General features: G+C 36.0%; 1 protein-coding gene across 1 annotated transcript in view; it reads left to right on the forward strand.

Annotated features, from left to right (window-relative positions):
• The first annotated feature begins 1127 nt into the window (after window positions 1-1127).
• LOC107093398 (adhesion G protein-coupled receptor L1-like) overlaps window positions 1128-14200 on the forward strand; it is an 85965-nt gene continuing 72892 nt past the window's right edge. The window contains exon 1 of the mRNA XM_015388432.1: window positions 1128-1835. The gene's annotated coding sequence lies outside the window, so the exon portion shown is untranslated. The remainder of the gene's footprint in view (window positions 1836-14200) is intronic.

A 14200-nucleotide genomic window follows, 5' to 3' on the forward strand; every position in this document is an offset into this window, starting at 1 on the left:
TTAATGCTACTAACAAGTAAAGAAATGTGTTGGACAAATTAAAATTTTACATGAATTTTAAACCTGCAAGGGGAATAAATAATTTTGGATATGACTATATAACCTCGAGTGCAACAAATTCCAACACAGCTCAACATTTTTGGACTTTCATTCCATGCATTCATTTCATGTGTTCATGGAGCAGCTGATTCATGCCCTACAAAGAGCTTAGACTCAGCATCACTGAAACACATTTTTGTATGTAACCCAAGATGCCCTTCGTCTGAAGTGCTAACTTTAGCCTTGCTTGGTGAGTTATTTTGATATTTCTTCTTGTTCAGGTGGAGAACTAGAAAAATTATTTAAAAAAACTAAACACCGCTGACGGCACAATATTATGTTGTGAGTTTATATGCAAATATGGAAGAATATTTCAGATGTATTGCATTTCTAGGAGGCCTACACAAAAGTTAAAGTAAACTTTCACAAAATGTTTGCAATTAACTGTCTACCACATTGTGTTATCATTTATAATAAAATATGTTAGTTTGTTTTAGAAAATGAATTCTTGTTGCCCATCGGGCGCTCTAGTGCTGAGAATTATATTTTTCCTCTCATTGGATTTCAAAATTTTCAACTTTTACACAAATATTCCAGTTAAACCTCCATTTATGCTGCCACAATGATTATCCCCCCTCTTTTATAGAAACCTAAAGAATAAGCAAAGTGCAGTAACATGCTCTATCTAAACACAATATTTGATTTAAAAATATTGAGTCGTGTGTAAACTTAAACTTAAAAGAAATAACCCATAATAAACCCACAGATTAATCTACATGCAGTTGATCCTGGATAAAAGCATAACTGCATTTAAAGTAAATAAGCAAAAGTAACATCTGTTATTGGATAATATATTTTAAGAAAATCACTTGGTAGTTATAAAAAGCTACCATGCAGTGCCATGACAACAGTTATAACACTTATAATATAATATATGTGAACAATCAGTGGGGCTTAACATCAGACTTGGTAGTAGAAGCTTATATGAAATAATCTAGGCAGCCAACAGTAGTATGACGAAGGCGCTAGAGTGTAATAGGCCCCATAAACCTGCTGAGGTTGAACATACCATGTGGTTGGTCCTGATGAGAGTGTGCGCTGCCTGTCGACAAAAGAGGGGAAGGAGAGGAAAGATGAGCTCCGTGCGTCAGGACGCACAAGGAACAGCATATGGCCTCTGATCTAGCCCGATCTAAACGGGTGATCTCAAACCGTTGCGCTGCGCAAAGGTGAACAGTGGACAGATTGGGGGAAAATGCGAGGAGAAAGGCGCATCAGACACTCCAGAGTCTGATCTGCGCGTGCATGCAGACGTTTATGCGAGGGTGGCACGATTGTTCACACCCACACCTTGTCACCAGTGGCGGACGGACTGAACTGTACTTCTGTACAGTTTATTTTCCTCGCAGTTTACCCATTTCGGGCTTTGCCAGCATCGTTGCCACTCGCAGGTCGTCATCGCATCTACCAGGACGATGGTGTCGTCGTTATTTATTTTGATGCCCAGACGGGCTTATTTGCGCTGCTTCTGTCCATAAGGATTTTCCTTCACCGTACTTATACTTTTTAAATCAGATTTTTTTATTATAATTATTATTATTTCGCGTTTTTATTCCCCGGTTTGTCTTTAAGATAGCAGCCTATTAATATTTAATTCTTATGCATCCGCATGAAGACGGCACCAAAGAGGAGCAAACGAGCGATAACCGAGAGGGAGAGGGAGGCAGCTGAGGAGGCAAAGCAGAATGAATGAGACACTCTGAGCATCCAAGGAGAAGGAGATTGGAGACATTGAGGTAAGACCAAAAGGCTTTTTTTTTCTTTTTCTTAAATATAGCTATTATTAATACATGTTATACCAGTGCACAATAAGTCAATGAATTGTGGAGCAGCCGGGGGTCCCTGATCAGCCCCCCCAAGGTCTCCAAAATGATCACTGTATTTTTTTATTATTATTTTTAGTTTGACAGTCACTGAGTTATTTATGAATGCTGAACCCTAAAAAGGGAATCGTGTGGGACAACTCAATGCACCACCAAGCTGCACTAAACTGATTTTGATAAATTAACTTCATAAGAGATTCAAAAGGACAGTTTGCTTCCCTGCAAACGCTTCAGTGAGGCATTTCCATCTGAACCAAACACTGATTTGGGTGGATAATGTTTATTTCTACAACGTTCAAGTGAGAGCTAGAAGAAAAGTTAGATCACCGGATGCTGTAAAGCTCAGTTTTAATAAGCAATATACTATTTTTTCTTCACTTATTTTCATTAGAGTGCAAAATGATGCATCTCATTGAGCATTAGGGGAATAAACTCATCATAGCTATGTGTGAACTGCTCTGTTCAATCCCACACCAATAATCCAGAATGTCTTCAAATCATTACCTATTGGCTCCCTTTAGAGAGCTCACCTCTGTGTAAGGTGCCTCAGTGGTATTTGAAGACAGCAGTCAAATTAAAATCCAGATTAAAGAATGTTTCCCCAAAATGGGATAATGATGGCTTCATGTCAGTATCCAATACAAAATCCATGCTTGAACCCCATTATAATATCCAATTTTAATAAAATCTGACCTCATAATGTTTTTGGGTTCATGTCTTGAAAACTGAGGCAGCATTATAATATTACCATGCTGAGCTGATTCCCAATTTAATAATAAGGCATGTAATAAAAGGACATCTGCAACATATACTGTAGTAATAATGAAATTAAACATTTGTCTTTTTGAGGCATCACGATAAAATTGAACTTGAGGACTCGTACTAGACAGACCCCAAAAGCAGTTATTTCCAGCGTATAAGCCTTTTCCTCATTTCACCAGGGTGCATTGTGTTTGTCCTGCCAATTTCTGGAAAAATTGGCAAGTCCACTATTCTGAGGGGGCTGAATGAAATTCAAATTCTTCAGGTGGTAAAACAGCAATATTGCAACTGTCTGATTGCGTTATCTGGGCATTCAAGAAGGCAGGCTTGGAATTGGTTTACTGCCAAACACTCTCCCCAGGAAGACAGAAGGATTTATTTCCCCCTTGTCTGTGTGTCACATCCCCATCAGAGAAATTATTCTCGGCTTTCTGTTGCTGCATAATAATCATACATTAACATTTCATTACTGGTCATCACAGATTTTATAGGTCACTAAAAGTAAGTTAATATATTTAGGGGTGGGTTTTCAGACAGTGTTGTCTTACTTTCTGAATTTGACAAAAACACTGCTTTTAGAGCCTTTTAGATTATCTTTGCACACAAATTAATATTACTCAAATCATTTTACTATTTACATTAAGAAATACTAGCTTAATGTACATTCAAATTAATATATGCAACTGTATGTACATACATGTATATTAAAGATGCAAAAATAATCATTTTATGAATTTTTATGAATATTAACACTTTTGAATTTCTCTCGGCATTTTTGTTGCAAATTCTGCAATATTTATGTACTCCCTAAAGCTCTTCCTCAATGCAGAATAACTGAATATATCAAAGGAAAATATGCAGAAAGACAAAGCATTGATGTGAGTTTTAGAAATTATCTTATGATGTTTTACAGTCTTTTGGAAACTACATTGCTTCCATACTTTTTAATACAAAAAAGTGAGTAAAGGTTTTAGTAAGATTTTTTATTGCTGTATTAAAAAAACAAAACTTTTTTATACAACTAGGATATGTAGTGTACTGAATGCCAAAAGCGATCGGCTTCCTTTAAAAAAGTTTCTTATATAAATAAAAAACTGATTTGCTTTTGTAATAGCATGCTGCAAAGGTTAGGCAGGCATATTGAAAATAACCCATTTTAATTTGACTTCGAACTGTACATGAATTTAAGTTTTTCTAAAATGTATTGGTTAATTCTTATAATGGAGCGGTTCCGCTTTGATTGATCCTCACAATGTTAGAGATGTAAATAAGGTGCGACAGAATTCAAATAAAAGAAGTTTCAAAAAAGTGTTGTTTGGTAAAATATGTAAAAATAAATTCAGCCAATAAAAATGGAAGAGCAAAAATAAAACAAATATAAATGCTTAACGTTTCACAAACTTAACATAGATTTTAGTGTATAGTAGTTTCAATATAGAAACAAATGAAACATTGTAACATTTGTTATGTACTTATAATGAATTAAGTGATCTCCAGCTTTTAATGTTTGTAAAGAGAAGTTGCCTTGAATACTTTGTTGATTTCCACTATGGACTAAATAGAGAAAATTTTGTGTCAGAGATAAAGCAAAGTTTTTTTTACAGCAAACCCCATATTTTTGATTTCCTAAAATCAGATATCTTTTTCCAACATTGAGAAGTAGAAAAATAAAATCTAATCCAAACTCCCAGTGTTACATTCCAGTCTGCCAATTCTTATTTGTTTAGGATGTTGTGCAAATGGTCTATAGAGATTTGTTGTTACTGATGAGTATTTGTAACTGTAATAAATGGACAACAAACCTTTGCAAGATTGAATTGTGCCCCGATGTGAATTTTTGACCTTTCCTCAAAATCAAATTTCCGTTTAGCACACAAAACCTCTCAAACGATTTTTATGGTATCATTGCAGTCTGTGAAAAAAAGAATGAAAGAAAGAAAGTGATTATAGAGGCTGCTTCAGCCTGTTCCATCTTATTTGGGTGGAGTTATGCAGTGAAAAATTGTGGCGGTGGTTGGTTGCATGACTATTTTTGCAGTGTCCCATGAGGTAGTGTGTACCTGCGTATCTCTTGTGCACGGGCAAAGAGAGGTCTTTTGTGCTCTTTTTTTCTAATGTCAAAATGCTCTGTCTCTGTCGGGCCTTTTTTCCTTTGAGCGACCTAGCAGCATTTTATTGTGTTGTGGCTCAGCTGTACTCCAATCCCTCTGTTTGAAGGAAACGCTGTCTACCTGGAAGTGGCATTTCTGTAGTTGTCACCACCCTGATAAGACTTGTCGTTACAGAAAAGCCATTAAAATTATAATGACAGTTATTGTGATTCACTGTTTTACCACTGCCAACAAAGAAACGCTGGAAATGTTTCTTTAACGGTGGCTGATGGACTCATTTTTGTAATCACAAATACCCCATTATTTGTACTAGGACTATTTTTTTTTTTTAAACATATTTTATTCTTAAGTTTCTAGATTACATTTTAGCTGCATAAACATGAAATAATAACAGAATAGAAAGATGAAAACAAGGGGAATGAAGACTAGGAAGTGCATTATCAGAAATGGAAGATATATTATAGCTCTTGGATGAGAGCCCCTTTTCTGTGGCAATGAGGCGGAAAAGCAAGGAGTAAAATGTGTCTATTTTGAAGCTCATTGCCCTTCTATTGTGGGTTTATCTATGAATCTGGCCATGCACTTGTGCAACAGCACATAGCTGCAGCCCTACCAGCTCTGCTGTCTCTGTTACTCTTGGAGAAAGTCTGAAGGTGTGGGTTTTGAGAAGCCCTTCTTACAGGAACCCTACCACACACTAATCCAATTCAGTGCTGCCAACCTTGAGCGTGTGTAGGCGCCGGGATGGCGAAAAACGAACAGGGGCAACGAGAGCACATGGATGGGAAGAAATCGATGAGGACTCTTTTTCATAAATGGAGTGGGTGTTAAATTAGCTGGATTGGCCCATGTAGCAACACACTGGATTGAGTGCTGGGTGTATTTTGGTTGTGTCTATTGACTGAAAGACAGCTCGGCATACAGCAGAGAAAAGACGTACTGATGCACAATCAATGTGTCCAATCAGCCTTAACACTGTTTCATTCACTTTTGTACAGATTTTTTTAGATGGGAAGGAGATACTAAGCTAGAAGATGTGTTTCAGCAGTTTCAACACCCAATTCAAAGAAGTCTGTCTTTCTTTCATTCATAGATTTTCTCTATTTTTTCCTTTATATTTACCACCAAACCTCCTAGCTACCTGACATACCTACCTAAAATAGTTTGCTTTGATAACGTTTTGGGTTACTAAACCAAACTATGTAAAGCTAAACTGTAGGAACCTAGATTAAATGAGGGTCACTTATTACCAGAGGTGTCAAGTAACAAAGTACAAATACTTTTTTACCTTACTGAAGTAGAAATGTTGGCAATCTATACTTTATTGGAGTAATTATATGTTATACAACATTTTACTTCTACTATTTTTTTTTGTGCAATTATCTCTACTTTCTACTCCTTGCATTTTAAAAATAAACACGTTAGTTTTATTTAATTTAAGCTCATTTTCTTTATGGACTATTAGTATTAAAATGAATAAAAACCATCAAAATAATTATTTTAGCCCAGACATTTAATTTCTTTGTGGTTGGACTAAGTACTGCACCAAATTGTTGTTTGAAACATAACAAGATGAATATTTTTTCAAGGTGATGCACAGTTAAATTTGACTCTGTAACCATCAGTTATAAGACTGAGAAGCTTAAGTATAAGGAAGTTATCACCCGGAATTGTAGAAAATGTTCTCTTAATAGACTAGTTCAGTAAAGCATCTGCCTGTAATATTTTTTGCATTACTTTTACTTTTATAGTTTAAGTAGTTTTAGAAATGGTACTTTTACACTTTTACTTGAGTAAAAAGCTGAAGTTGATACTCTAACTTCTAGAAAAGAGTTGTTAAACCATAAGATTTATACTTCTACTTGAGTAATAAACGTTAATACTTTTGAAACCTCTGCCCGTTACTTTTTGTATTGCGTCACATTTTTGATCTCTATTAAATCTGTAGTGCATAACCTTTCTTAAACGGGAAAAGAGAGGAGATTTTTTAAATCGAAACACTTTAACCCATGTCCTGCTGCCATTCCTCTTCTAATAGAGCCGACGACGATTTGCTCCAAACACGCTACATGTTCAGGGCAACAAGTGTGAATACAGAACATTAATACAGTGGTCCTGTGTAAAGGAAAAAGCAGATTTAGCATGAGGTAGACCGCTATGCTAAACACTTAGTATACTGTAGGCTCGTTCTTTCTTTCGCTTTAGTTTGTTTCCTCCCTCTGCTTCCAAAGTTAGGATGAAATTCAAACTACTGACATATCACGTGATAAGGATATGGCTGTCATCTAAGCTTTAATGTAAAATATTATAAAGGTCAATAACTTTATTTCATTTTTAAAAAAAAGGTTTTATGTATGTGTGTTTGTCTGTGGAGGGGGGGGGGTGTATACGAATCATCTTCTCAGAAAAAGGTGATACAATTAGATAAAAAAAAAATTATTGATTCAAGAGAAATTTAATGTTGTTGCAGCTGTTGTATATATTAATAGGTAGGCATCTAAGATCTTCTGTAGTGGTCATTCGTACAGCAGTACTACTTTTACTTTAAGGCTTTACCCCAACAGATGATGGCAGAAGAGACCCTCTAGATCACTCTTATAGAATATATGCAACATATTGCTGCAGACAATAAAGCTTCCTCCAGAAATACAGTCTGGTCTGTCCCTTTGGCTTCATAGTTGCATGTCCAGTTCACTCGTTTGTCCAGGTAAACACTGAGGTATTTATACTCCACTACCTCCACCTCTTTTTTCAGTGATGGAAATGGTCTCTGGTTTATTTCTGTTTCTTCTGAAATGCAAATGAATCTTTTTTTATTCACATTTAAGATGATATGGTTATTTCTAGGGGTGAGCAATTAATTAATTTAATTAGATTTATCACAGTAGCATATTATTTTCACAATATTACAAAACACAAGTTTTAATTGTAGACACACTTAGTTTTCTTTACATTACAGTAAAAAAGAACAAGACAATGACATATCACACTCCAGCTCTTTAGGTGGCAGTAATATTGCTTAAAGGTATTGAGGAGTATTTTCGTGAATTTTTTTAAAAGACCTCTTTATAAGACCTACCCCTCTCCACTTAAAAAAAAAAATGCACATGCACAGCCTTGTACCCGCTCCCGAGAGGGAGCGCCTATTAAACGCGTGCGAGAGTATGCACAAGCTCATTTCTCCTCACTCTCTATTTAAAAATGACTGTTCTCATAGCTTGGACTTTATAGCGAACTCAGTTAACCTACCGTTTGGACAGACGATCACCGCTTTTTGCTCCCTGTTGGTCACGTAACTCCTCCTCCCCTTCATGGCAGCTGCGCCATCTTTGTTATTAGTCGCTGCTGTTGGGTAGCGACAGTGGGCCATTATGGGATTTGCTGTCAAAATAATGCGTTGCGAGGCTCTGTCTAATCCGGCTAATAAAGTAACAATGCACATGATGTATAAATAATAAACCTAAGAAGATTTAACCTCCTTCTGTCTGTGCTTAATAAAAACAACCTATATTAGTGACATTTTTATTTTTAAAATTACTTCTCTGCACAAAGCATTCCAGGATATATATCCCTCTTTTTCATACACTCAGTAGACACTTTTTCTCTTACAACCCTCGGCCATTTTCAAAGAACCGTGGTGAAAAAAGGTGAGCTTCAATGACTGTCTGAAAACATGGCTAACTAGAGTTATATGCCTGAAAGCGGCATGCGCAGAAAAAAAATGGTTAATGGGTTGAGCACTTAGGACAGCCTTACGTAAACATATCACCAGAATGAATGACAGTTAGGTGGACCACTTATTTATATGATCCACCGGAAATAAAAGATCGTCCTCTATACCTTTAATGTGGGTTCAGATTCTCATCCATCTCTAATAGACCCCACAACCACAGAGTCATCGAGTATTTCGAGGATTTCTGCAGGTGACAGTAGTCTGTGTTGCTGGTATTGTTACTTATGATTAGATCATATTTTATATTTTGGTTTTTCAGTTTGTGTAACTTTGATGCTGTGAAACCATGACCAACAAACCTTCACATTTAAATGATCTCTGTTTTTGTTGTGTATACTTCCATAATAGTTTTGCGGTGTATTAGTCTTGTTAAAGGTGATTTTTTTTCAGCTTTCTTATAAGTTTATCTTACTATTATTGTAGCAGTTTTGTTATATCTATTCAATCTCTAGGGTAAAAGTAATAACATGTTACAAACATCAGAACACTGGATCAGAGGTTATTTCTTGGTTAATCTGGATGCTGGATTTTGAAGCTTCCACATCTTCTGCATATAGCCTCTTTTATTGGACTTGCTAGTATAGTTGCATTCCAATATTCCCCGCCTCCAATCATGTGTGTTTTGTTTCTGTAGCCCAATTTTCATCAAGTTGTCCTTGTTCTCTAACATCTGCACCGACCTTGGTAATCTGGCAGACACCCGAGCCATATATACAATCATAGAAAAAACAAATATCACACCACCCTTGTTTTGTTCAATAACTTTTCCTAAAGGTGTATTTCCTGAAAACTTCAATTTTTTTCTTAGAATTGAACCTAGTTTAGAATTTTAGGGAGTGAGTTGTATAAAATAGCTGTTTCACACAAAGGAAAAGCTGGAGAAGCAAAATGGAGCTAAATCCTGATCCTCAGCTAATTGGACTTGCTTTCCACATCCAGCCTGTCCATCTGAAAAAGGAGGAGCAAAGAGATGAAAGGAAGCAGAATCAATTGACCTAATTGCTTGTCCAATCAATCCTTATGTTTTTCTGATAGCTTGATAGAGTAGTTAGAACGGAGTGCAGCATGAGCCCCTCTAATTGGCTCAGCCAGAAAGGACCAAGCAGAAGTCTAAGCAGTAATAGCACAAGCGGTCGTCACTCCTCCTTACACCTGGTGCTCTCATTCTACCAATGTCAATACTGACATCTTTATCCTCATTATCTTCAGCTTAGTGTTATGTGCAGACTCTTTATCAGTTTCTGCAGGACTACAGTATTTGTGTATTGCACCATCATTGGCATTTTTTTCTTATTTTTACCCGCTATTCGGCCTGCATGCCAGCCCAATTATTCAATCATTTTGTGTCTATCAACACATCTGGTTAGGAATCAGAATTAGTACAGACATGTCTATAAACAGCAATGTTGACCTAAGACTCACCTGAGTCATTCCACAGAGGATGGCTCCAGTGGGTTTGTACTTGTGTCAGCAGCTCACTCCTCTGAGTATTTGGTGTTGGATTGGTGTGCAGGTGTTTGTGTTTGTGCATCTTTTGTTCCATGCTGTGAGCTGCGAGAAGAGGTGTGGGACCCAAAGAAGGTGCTTGTTTTCTTGTTTGCCAAGATGAGAGTTAGAAGGGAGCAGGCTGAGAAAAAGAAGACATGAGGTAGTAAAAGAGGAAGGGAGAGGTGTGAAAGGGGACATATTCATAAACAGCTGTAAAAAATAGCTAGAGCATTATAGATAGACCTGGGAAATGCCAGATTAGACTGAGGGGGGAACTGCACTAACATAGGAGTTTATAAACACAGAGAGCAATGAACTTTGAAGGAGGGAAAGAGGGAGCACATCCGGGTTGGATTAATTAAGGATTATAATTATGTTGGGACTTTGCACATCTCACCTGAGACTACTCAACGGCGTGCTTCTCCAATCCTGATGCCCTCTGCTCCTCTGCACATATGGACACAGGACACAGGAAAATACTGGTAACACTTGCTGTATCATGTGTTCACCTCTTCGACGCTTTTCACATAAGTAAATGAGAGCAAATTAACCTTCTGCAGGTTTTGTTTCAATAAGATCAGTATGCTGTCGTTTTCACAATGTTGGTCCATGTACCGGTGCAGCTTTTTTCTTTTTCAAATAAACCTCCTCTGTTGTGTGGTATGCGTTAGTGCATAGTCTTTATAGAAAACTGCAGAGACAAATGCAACAGAATGCAAGTTTTATTTCATTACAATCCAAAGATATTAGCTATTTGCAATTTGTTTGCATTTTTTATATGTTTAAAAATTTCATTGTGACAGAAAAATCAGGTTAAAAAAAATAAAAATAGAATTTAAAACATCATTATTCAAATGTAAAACTGACAATTCAAATAGTTGCTGTGGTAAGAAGTTTTGTTTTTCTTTTAAAGCAGTCAGTTTTATACCAATTGTTTCTCCCTTTATATATTATTGAATAGACAAATAGATAAATGAAAAAGATAAATGAAAGGTCCCATTATTATCTAACCATTAAAAGGCACCTATTTAGGAAATTTTTGACCTTTTTCACCTTACAGCACCAACTAATTCAGGAAGACACAATAACAACATAAACTGCCCACCAAGACTGTGCATACACACATTCTCTGCTGCCACAGAGGCATTTAGTGAGCAGAATGGGAGAGGATTTAATTGAGTCTTTGATCATTATAGAATTACCATGTGGCTTCTTGGCACCCTGGTTATTGTTTCATGGATTAATCATTTTCATTCAACAAATTGTGGAATCCACACAGCAAATCAGTGTGCTGCCTGCTTGACATAGATATGCAGTTGAAGCAAGGGAATTTTAATGTGCTCTTGCCCTCCAATTGGCTGCAGTCATCCATGCAACTTGATTTATTTGACAGATTGGTTTTATTGATTTAGTGAATTAATGTGGTGCCAGTTTAATCAGTGTGTTATGGAACTGTGCGGAATTTGACATCTCTGTGAACTCAAAGGAATTGAGTGTAAAATATTGATCTGCTTATCTACAGTATTTATTCAGCTATTTGTCTTAGAGCTGATTAATTCAGTGTGTGCTAAAATGATGCGTTTGTGTTTATAAGACTGTGCAGGTGTTTTTATTTGTGCATCTTTCTCTTTCTGGGTGTTAGCTTTACTGGTTGTGCATCAGTTATTGTTCACTCCTGCCATCCAGTTATGGTGTAGCGGTAATTAGAATTTATGTCTCTTTGTTGCACATGCAAAAGCATAGGGCCACTGTATGCTATTAAAGGAACAACTGCATGCAGCCATGACATGTCACTGATCAACATTAATGTGCTTGTAAATGTGAATGCTAATACTGACAAACATACATGATGATCTTCTATTTTGTATTATATTTTTGTTGCAGGTGCAAATGCTCTAATGAGTTTCTGTAGGTCGAAGGGATGGGGCAGCATTGGGCGCTAGCGCGGTGACTGAGGAGTAAATGAAAGATGTGTTTTCTAATCAGAACAAACTCATATTTGGGATGGATATTTAATAACAGCAGTCTCATCTGAGGTAGCTGCCTGAATATAAGGAGCATTTGTTTGGATAACAGAACAAACACCGTGCATCTCCCCTATCACATCTGTTAATGAGGATAGCCTAATACATTATTGTTTTATAAAACCATATCTGCAAATTGCATGAAGCATCATTTGAGGCAAAGAAAAAAACTATTATGGGGAGCTTGGAGAAACAAGGGATAATAAAAACCTCACTTGTTATTTACATACATGCAGACACAGATTAGAAATGAATTATGCAAATATGGAGCAAGTAATTTTAAAACAAGTGTTTGCATGAGAAAGCAATAACCACGCCAGACCATGGTGCCCTTTTTATAAACTAATTTATTTTTTGCCTTGTTTTTAAGTGATTTACAACACCGTTTGTGTGGTCAACACAGTTCTATGGTTCATTAAGCTTTCATAAACATATAGACTAATGTGTTTTGGGCCACAACAGAACTTAAATAAGAAATACTTGCAAATGGGCAAAAATAAATAAAGCACTCCAAGGAGTGGACACAAAATTTTTTACTTATTTTCCAATTTTAATATGCTGTAAAGATAGATTATGAGTATTAGAAATTGTGATGGCCGAATTAAATTATTTTTCTATATATATATATATATATATATATATATATATATATATATATATATATATAGATGGCAGATTTTCTAAATCTGTTAGGAGAATATCAGGATGAAGAAAAAAAAGCAACAAAAAAGTTTTTTTTCATAGAAAATTTAGGGATTTTAGGGATCTTGATCAGGTCGTGTTACGCAGTTGATTGTATGATGATCAAATCCTCCGTTTGCATTTTTGAATAGAAAATGTCACAATAAAATGAGCAATGGTGTTGCATATGAACTGCATGTGGATAACGTTTCATAATGCATAATAACTTGGACGTATTTTTTTTTAAGCCAGAAAGAAAGTCAATATCTGTGCTTTATTCAGATTTAAAACAGCAGTAATATCAATATCACATTTTCAGAGTTTAGGACCAATGGAATTTAATCCTAAAAAACATTTAATGAATATCTTAAAATTTTTGATTGTCAAACAAAATCTACATAGCTTTTTTTCTTCAAGTAAACTTAGCAATGAAATGTTTAATTATTTATTTTAAAAAATTATTTAAGTAGTAATTCAACCATATGACATTCAGATCATTTTGTAGTTGAGATGTAATTTAAAACAAGGTTTGGCTCTGAAATTAAGGAACTTCAACCCTCCCCAAAAAAAGCAAATGCACCCACTAAATTCACCATCATTACACTTTAACATTAAAAGCTGTTATACTTATTTAATACTTCTATAATTATCATAGTGTTGAGGCATAGTTCAAACTATTGCACCTGTTCTGTTAATATTATGATGGATATTTTTTTTACATTTGTATTTAATCAAAGTTAGACTACCTGTCAGAAATAGGTCTTTCTCTGTATGCTCAACATGATTTTCTTAAAATCATTTGTGTTGTTTTTTTTTTTTACAAAGGAGTGCATAGCTATTAATGGAAAATCAAGGGAGACACAGGGAAACACACATTTGCTGTAGGCGACAGCAAACAGTCTTTCAAGTCTCAGCTTGAAATGGCAGAGCCTATTTCATAGCTCTGTATATTCATTATCACAGCAAAGCTGATACAAGTTTCCTGCTTTTCTGTTATAACTATTGAAAACCATAATCTGGCAATTGCCTTTGGGTCATTGGTTGCACTTAGCATGTTATTATGACTATTTAAACAGTTTTCAGACGTAATTTTTTAAGGCAATTTCTCTAGCTCTTATAGGATGGAGGTGGTCAGCGACTCTTATTGTCATGTTGGTTTGTAGTGTTTAAACCAACTTGCAGAATCAGATGGAGAACCAGTGAGTTTTTGTGTTTTATCTACATAAGCAACAAGAATCTGGATGCAGAGATCCCTGATGACTGATCAGGAAGCTGTTGGTTGATGACAACTGATGACTGATTGATTTGCTTACTTGAGAGATGAAGGGCAGGTAGCACGGATCTGTAGGGGTTTGATTCAGTGGGCTTTGCAGACCGTACCCCAGAGGTCAAGGAGAATGTGAGAGAGATCCGAGAGCGCTGGTACTGAAAGGAGACTTTGTGTTGGAGAGCAGGCAGGCAAGTGATGACGACTGAGAA

Source organism: Cyprinodon variegatus, unplaced genomic scaffold, assembly GCF_000732505.1.
Source record: "Cyprinodon variegatus isolate N-32 unplaced genomic scaffold, C_variegatus-1.0 Scaffold423, whole genome shotgun sequence".
NCBI classification, from domain to species: Eukaryota; Metazoa; Chordata; class Actinopteri; order Cyprinodontiformes; family Cyprinodontidae; genus Cyprinodon; species Cyprinodon variegatus.